Source organism: Pempheris klunzingeri, chromosome 16, assembly GCF_042242105.1.
Source record: "Pempheris klunzingeri isolate RE-2024b chromosome 16, fPemKlu1.hap1, whole genome shotgun sequence".
Classification (NCBI taxonomy): domain Eukaryota; kingdom Metazoa; phylum Chordata; class Actinopteri; order Acropomatiformes; family Pempheridae; genus Pempheris; species Pempheris klunzingeri.
In genome coordinates this window covers 15,300,484-15,308,574 of record NC_092027.1, presented here as the reverse complement: position 1 = coordinate 15,308,574, position 8,091 = coordinate 15,300,484, and the positions used below count along the sequence as shown (strand labels likewise).

The 8,091-nt window shown below is 39.8% G+C and overlaps 1 long non-coding RNA gene across 1 annotated transcript; it reads left to right on the top strand.

Moving 5' to 3' along the window:
• The first annotated feature begins 2,425 nt into the window (after window positions 1–2,425).
• On the top strand, window positions 2,426–4,188 carry LOC139215274 (uncharacterized). The gene is made up of 2 exons (XR_011585511.1): window positions 2,426–2,582; window positions 3,961–4,188. It is a non-coding gene; the product is annotated as an uncharacterized lncRNA (long non-coding RNA).
• The last annotated feature ends 3,903 nt before the right edge of the window (window positions 4,189–8,091 follow it).

Here is an 8,091-nt window from a genome sequence, read left to right as displayed (position 1 = left end):
TTGCTTGGAAATGCGTCACTCTTTAATACTGGTGCTACATTAAGACAAAATGAACTCCGGTTTTAACTGGAGAATTTAATGTGAAGTCAATCTGACCTCAGTTGGCAGTTTTGCAGCGTTCATTGTTTGTACGTCTCCGCTCACTCACGTCGTTCACTGTCGATAACGACATGATACCGCAGAGTCAGAATATTTAGTTGTTGCTCTAAAATTTTATCTTTGAGTGTTTTAAGTGTTGTAACGCAGCTGGAGCCCAGAAACCAACATCCCAGCGTGCTCGGGTTGGCTGCGTTAATGAAAATGATTCAGACTTTCTGGCAGTCAAATGTCAGACATGAACCCACACTGTAAAATATTACCAGGGTTTCACAATATTTAACTGTAATATTTCACAATAAGTTACTGTTTTTTCATTTTACAGGCTTTAATTGTAATGTTCACAATGTAATACTGTAATTTTTAATTTTACTGTGAAATCAATGTAGGAACAGGTAATCACAGTAAGCTTTGCATTACCATGACATTACAACATTTTACTGTATTATTTCACAATAAAATATTGTATTCAGTCCATTTACTGTGATAACACAACAAATTACATGAACCACACTGCTTTGTGGGAGCTGGCTCGATGCCTAATCTTTTGGCGGTCACATCCTCACTATAGCCGGAACCAAGCGGGAAAGGTGAACCACGCCAGAGCCTGATGAGGTAAGTTACTCTCCATTTATTTCTTTTCTTTAATGATAGCTAGTCTGTTTTCATTCAGTGTTGCTCCAGCACGGTTAAATGTGACTGCAGACAGTCTGAAAATAATCGGTGCGCTCTGTTGCACCAACACACACATTTGTCCAGGATATATTTTTGTAATATTTGAAACGTGTGCATGTGTGTGTCATATGAAAATGTCTTATTTCTCTGATCCGAGGGTTTTGTTGCACATGCTACCTACTTTTTGATGTAAGTAACGAGTTAGTAGATTATTACAACTGTCTGTTGCTTGTAGCTTGCTAATGCTAATGCTAATGTCCTCGTTTAACTACATTTTCCGGGTTGCTGTGAACTTTGGAGGGGATCTGAACGGGTTGACCGCAGTCTAGGACTGCAACAGCTGGTCGGTAAAAATAAACGAGTTTAATTTTCGAGTCGTTGTGTCGGAGATATGTGTCAGTGAAGTGGCAGGGCGCTAGCTGCACCAGGACCCTCTGTTAGCTGGGCGCATGCACGCTGTAACGGACTTCAGTGACAACACGAGCGTGCACCGCCGGTCCCGACGGTGGTAACGGAGGCCGGTTGCTGAGATACTGCTTTACAGACCTGAACCACCTTTATATGGATATATTTGTGTACTTTGATTTTAGCCTGCAGTATCATCAGTTGTGGAAAATTCAAAGTAAAGCAGCAAGTAACATTAGGGGGTTGTGCAGCACTTTAGTGAACGTATTTGTATTTCAGGTGAAATAAAGTAATCTACAGCATCAGTTAACAGCTATTTTTTTGTTTTGTTTCACCCAGGCAATCTTCACTGCAACCTTGAGGAATGATGTTCCACTGTAAATTTGGTATGTGTGAGTATGTGTCTGAGAGTGTTAATCTGTTTATTCAGCACACAAAGCTTCACAGTAACACTCCCCATTACAACTATCAATGTGGTGTACCTTACTGTACTCAGATGTACCGCAAAGCCACTGTACTGAAAAGCCACATGTATAGAGACCACAAAGGATCTTATAGTCGATACTCAACCATCAGCCAGGTATCGAGGAAATCCTGGTAAACTACGAGCCAGAGGCTTCAGACAAGGCTGCATGTATCCTTCAGCTCCTGATGGCATATTTCAAAGAGCCAGAGAACGCCATTATGCTTAACACTGATGTAAGTTGTTTAAAAGATAAAAAAAGCAGGTTGTGATTGCATTAGACAGTACTGTATGATATCTTTGACACTTGCATACATTTAATCACACTCATTCACATGTTGACACATAATGTTTTCTATGATTAACTTCTAAATCAGTGAGACCAGTGGACTATCTCTTATGTACCATGTTGAAACTTTGCTACTATAGATGTATGCTATGTCTTATTTTACAGCCATGTGACATTGCTGCTGATGTGCAGAGGACAGTGGCATTACCGAGCACCCCCTGCTTAATTGTCCAGGGTACGGTATATCTGGATTTTATATTGACATTTGTAGCTGTAAGCTAGAAATGATATTTTTAAATAACTTGCTGATCAATGTTTTGACATGTTTTTTTCTAATATTGTAGCATGTCTCCATCTTTCTGATACTGATATTTAAAAGTAGTGCCATTAGCTGGTGTCCAGTCAGTGGTTTTAGATATTTCAGATTGCTTTTTTCCATCATTCCAGGGGAGTGCATTGACTTAGATTTTCTTTGCTGTTCATTTCAGGTGACATGATGAAGCCAAGGGCTTGGATGCTGTGCATCGAAGGACAAGTGGTGATGGGACCACATGCCAGATTCATCAATGGTATAGCTGCACTTTTTGCGAGCTACTACAGCTTCAATCTGCAGTATCCTGAGGATGGTTCATGCACTCTGGAGTTTATCCAAAGGTATTGTAACGCTCTTCAACTTTTTCCTTTTGATAGCATGGTAAAGAGAGCACACAGCCTATGAGCTGCCGGCATATGCTCCTTTTTGGTAACACATCCTCATCAATTTTAGCACATCATTGTGTCAGGAATTTTTCATTACCCCTATGTTCCCTACCAATATTGGTCACCACTGTCACCACATGCACCTTTCTAACTTGGGTGTCAAGTATATGACTTGATAGCTTGCTTAATTCCAGGTCTGGAAAGAGGGCTAAAGTACTACTCAAGTGAAAGTACCATTACTTTGACAACATTCTAGAACTATCAGTCTGTTAATCTACTCAAGTAAAAGTAAATAGTACTTTATTCACAATGTACTTTAAAGGATAATAATAATAATAAGTATTATGGAGATGACCTGTACCTTTTTATTTATGTGACGTCGCTCATGCCCTTGATACATCCTGTTAGGAGTCTGTGTTAGGGGTGAATTTTATTTCTAAAAACATCAGTAAATGGTAACAGCACCGCTGAGACACTGAAGCAGAAGCAGCAACTCAAACACACACACAGAGGCAAGAGCAGGGAGCTCGATCAGCTGTGCAGCCATCATTTGCCCATATTTTACTATTCAGATTATTACTAAATATTTGACATACATACATATGACTTCATGACTTCAAAAATAATCTTCAATAATAATCAGAAATAAAATTCACCCCTAACACAGACTCCTAACAGGATGTATCAAGGGCATGAGCGACGTCACATAAATAAAAAGGTACAGGTCATCTCCATAATACTTATTATAACAATATGAGCCTGTTAGTAGCAAAACAAAACACTTTTATTTGCATACTTTTGACACAAACAGAAATTGCCCGGGCATCCCAGTTCAAACTTACTTTTGGTTTCAGGCAAAAATTAAACTTAATTGTGCCGATCAGCCTGACTTTGGTTCCTATCATTCAGTTGCACTACTGACCAATCCTAAATACAGCCCAGGTTCAAAAAGAGGTCTGCACTCTCCGAGTGCTTTTCTACTTTAAATTTCCAATCAGAGACACTTAAGCTGAAACTCTGGGGTTTAGTCACCCTTTAAATAAACTAAAAAAGTACAAGTACACAGAAAGCCATTCAATTACAGTTACATAAGTAAATGTCATTTGTTACTTTTCACCTTTGTTAATTCTTTCTTTTTTAGTGTTTTTCAGTGTTTCCATGTGTGTCTCTATTTCTACATACCTGATCTGCTTGCTTGTATCACTCTTATTTCTTGCCTTGGTGTAGGTTTACCTAAAGGGAAAGGGGCACCACTGCATGTGCCTTGGATAAATTATGCAATATATAAATTGGTGTAAAACTTAAAGTTGTTTTCTTTGCCTATTGTTTACAGGTGCTTCTTGGGAATCAACCCTGAGACCGGCTCAAAGGGCAAGAAGCGGAGTGGCGTCAACCCACGTGTGAGCACTCTCTTGAAAAAACTTGTGGACTTTGAATGGCTGTCAAAGTAGAAATGCAAAAATTTGATTGTTCTGTAATGTTCAAAAATGTTTTTAAAAGTACACTTTCAAGTGCTTTTATTGTTTTTTTATGTTTAAAAGTATTAAAAGTTTAAAATGGCCATTGTTTTTGTTGTTTATTTCATTTCATTTTTACTGAGCAGATCCAAAGCATGTTTGTAAGAGTAAAAAACTGTAAAATCACAGTTAACAAGTAAAATTTACAATATGTTACAGTATTATTTAAATTGTAATTTCACAGTAAATTACTGGCTACCAAATTGCCGTACTTTTACAGTAAAATGAACTACAGCTAATTACTGTAATTATACAGGTAAATGCTGCTATATCACAGTAAAGTCAAAGTCACAGCAACTGTGAAATTACAGTATACAGTTGTAGTTTTATTGTAATTTGTTGTGAAATATTTACAGTAAGTTACTGTAAAATATTTACAGTAAGTTACTGTAAAAATATTTACAGCAAATTACTGTGAAAGTAATGCAATTAGTAGCCAGTAATTTACTGTAAATTTACAACGAAAAATTTTACAGTGCAGACTCCTCCTCATCCTCAGCTCCTGTGGCTGGCTGTCTCACCTGTTTGCCTGATTTACGTGCTGATATAATTGTTTTCGCCTATTTTGCGAAATGTCACAGCTTTTATACTTTTTTTTCTTCTTCTTTTACTTCTCCCAGTGACTGACAGCGCACAGCCCACACTCACACATAAAACCTATGCATTCTTTTTGTCTTTGGATGCACTAAACATTAATGGCTTTACTCACGGAAATATTTAGAAGATTTAATGGCCGCATTTTCTCCATTCAAATAGGATTATATAGCCTCATTTAATAAATGTTTAATTGTGTAAACTATTATCTGCAAACTGATACCAGATTAGATTGTTACGTATTTGTCATGGCTAATTGTAGTAATAATAATAATAGGCCTGTTGTGGTTAGTGATAATTAATAATACTGTTAATACGGTTGTCAGTTGTAGCATACATAGTTTATTTTCTAAACTTTAGTTTGTCCTTTTTGGGCTTTTATTTTTAAAATCTAATACCGCCATTTTAATATAGACTTAGATTTATATGACTAATATGAATGAATTTACAATTCACAGTTTAGGCCTACTTGTTTCTGTTTTGTAAACACTCAGTAGCCTAAACAACCATTTATTCAGGATTTTTACAGCTCAGCCAAAGTCCACTGAAGACTGTCTTATGGAGCATTAATAGTGGGCAGTCTGATGGCTTGTACTTATTAATATTGCCATGGACAGTTGGCTCAGTGAGAGAAACACTGCAGAGGTACGTCCACGAGCACGGTACGCGAGCGTCGCCATGCGCCTACGTCCTCTGACGTATGCACGGCGGGGCGCGCACGTGTTACACAATAAGCTCATATCAGACAGGAGAAAACCGTAGTGTCCAACTGCTCAGCGCATCATGTAGTCAAAGAAAAAAAAAAGCCACACATTCAGAGGAGCGGAAGAGCTGAAGCTTCAAAGCGGAAGTTAACTGCAGCGACGTGACCAACGTGGCAGCTGATTGGCTGCGGGGGAGCACAGCAGCGTCTTATTGGCTTGCTGAGAACCAAAACAAACCTACAAGTCCCGCCTCCGACCCGACGCACAATTTGACAGTCCTAAAGCTCAGAGCACGGCGCTCCGCCCACCCCTGCGCTGTTTGGTGGGCTGTGCTGCGGCAGGAAGCACAGGAGGCTGGACTGGATCAGTGCGCAACAGTTGAGTTCTGCTGCCACACTAAGGCAAAAGAGTGAATTACAGATAATCTCAGTAGATTTGTGAAGAGGATTCAATTAGCCTATTCTTTACTTTGAAAGGCGATACATGGAGTCCCACGCGTCTTTCACATCTGACTTAATCACAAACGAGTGGAGTCAGAAAGAAGTAATCAGAGCTAATGGATGCCTTCAAATATCTTTTAAAGCCGGCGACACTTCACTTGTCAATCCCATCACACACCAACTGTAAAAATGACCCCTTAAAGAATAAGCAGGTCATGTTTCCTTTCGCCGAATGAACTGAAAAGATTATTTTTGCATCCTCGGAAACCGTCTGTGCAGAAACTCTGCAGCCCATGACTGAATAAACTGGCTACCCTGTCCTCTGCTCAGTGAGGAGCTCTAATAGTCCACATATCCAAAAAGCAGCCCGGTGTGTGTCTCTCGCCTGCCTGTCAGACGTGGCAGGGCGCAGACACTCCAGGCTTTGCTCTTTACATTGACCTTCGCTGTCTCTGCGCGTAATGGAGGCGAGGCCTGCAACCTTCAGTCAGCCAGCGATATGGCTCTAGTCAAGCTTGAAAGCGAGTGAGTTTGGAGGGTAATCTCGTAATACACCAGGCAGACATGAGCAGACATGAGCCTTATCCGAGACCGTGACAGCGGTCAAATAGAAGCACTTGACCGAGATTATGCCAGAGCCTCCTCCATGTCCCAGTCGGCGCTTTATCCCTCCACGGACGGGCCTTCCCCCCCTGATCTCCATTTGCTCTTGAAATATAAATGCCAAATAATTTATCGTGTTTTCCACGAAGAGTGTGCAGACTGTGTTTTAATGGAAAGATACAAAGCGAGTGTCTGTTTGCTTCACGTGGCCTTTGTTTGACTAAACACAGATTAAGTTAATTCCCTCCACACAAAATACACATTGAATGACCATAAAGTTTCAATATGATATAAGGCCAATTTGTGCAGCAACCTTAAAGCATATTTGTCTTGAAAATCTGGGTCTCTATCTAAAAAAAAAAAGCGACGAGGGAGGCCGAGGGGATCTGTGTGTCTCTGAAAATGTTTTAAAAACCCGCAGCAGACGCTTCATGTTCGTATCCTGTCCTGTTTCAATCCCAGATTTTAAAAAAGTAAAGTTCAATGGCAGCATTTTTGTAAGTAAAATAGACTATTGGTTGAACTACAGCCCATTTAGTAGAAACAGTTATTATATGATGATTTGGTGTCAATGAAAGTCGTTAGATTCGTTAATCATAATTTGAGTTTGGATTAAAAATGGGAGGCAAATATGATTATAAATTAATGTATAGTGTTCATGGAGTTTATGTGAACGAGAAAAGTAATTAAGCTGCGACGTTTTTGTTGTATTTGGGTCCTTCAGTAGAATAAAACCCGTTTACTTGTGAGTTGGGATACATTTTATCCTAATGCTCTAGTCACGTGTTTGGCTGTTAATCGAGATTTTAATTTCATTTGTTCCAAAGCCACATTTGCATCGACGACGGTTAAATGTCCTCATTTATCTTTTCATCTGAATTTAGAGCAGAAAAGCTGAAAACCAAATATCTAGAGGATTCACGCTATTTTTAAGGTCAAAGTAGTCTTTTATCAAAAGGAGGAAACGCCCTTTAAATAATACAAGATCTACTATTAGCTCAACCCGGCTCTTTATTCAAATTATTAATATTTTTGAAAAATATTTTTTTTTTTCATTTAAGAGTAAAATACATTTTTAAGTCCTCCGTGCCATCAACAGCAAGTGCACCACTAAGACACGAGGGTTTTCTGACGCAACACTCATCTGTGCATTGTGTGAAATCCTGTCACTACACTTTAATTGAGACTTATTTCTTTCTTTGAACTTCCATGTTTTTCTTTGCAGAATTTCGTTTATTGTCCCACTGAAGTCCACTTTATGTCCTTTTGTCCAGGTCCTGCTGGCGCTCTATCCCCCCAGGATACCCTCCTCAGGCTGATCCAGCAGTGGTGGCTCCCGTTGACCGTGGAGTTGGTCGGTTTTCCCCCGCATGGCCCCTGTGTGGTCCGCCTGGCCCCTCTGTCGTCGCCATCGCTGTCGGCCCACATTTCTGTCACCTGTGGATAAATCAACAGTTGTTCGCCGAATCAGGTACAAATTTACTGATATTCTCCTGCTCGGCCACTTGTCCGCAAACTCGGATTGTTTCGTGTTTCAGTCTGATGGTTTTATAATCCCCGCGCAACTCCAGACTCGGACCAATATGGCCAGCAACATGATAACGAC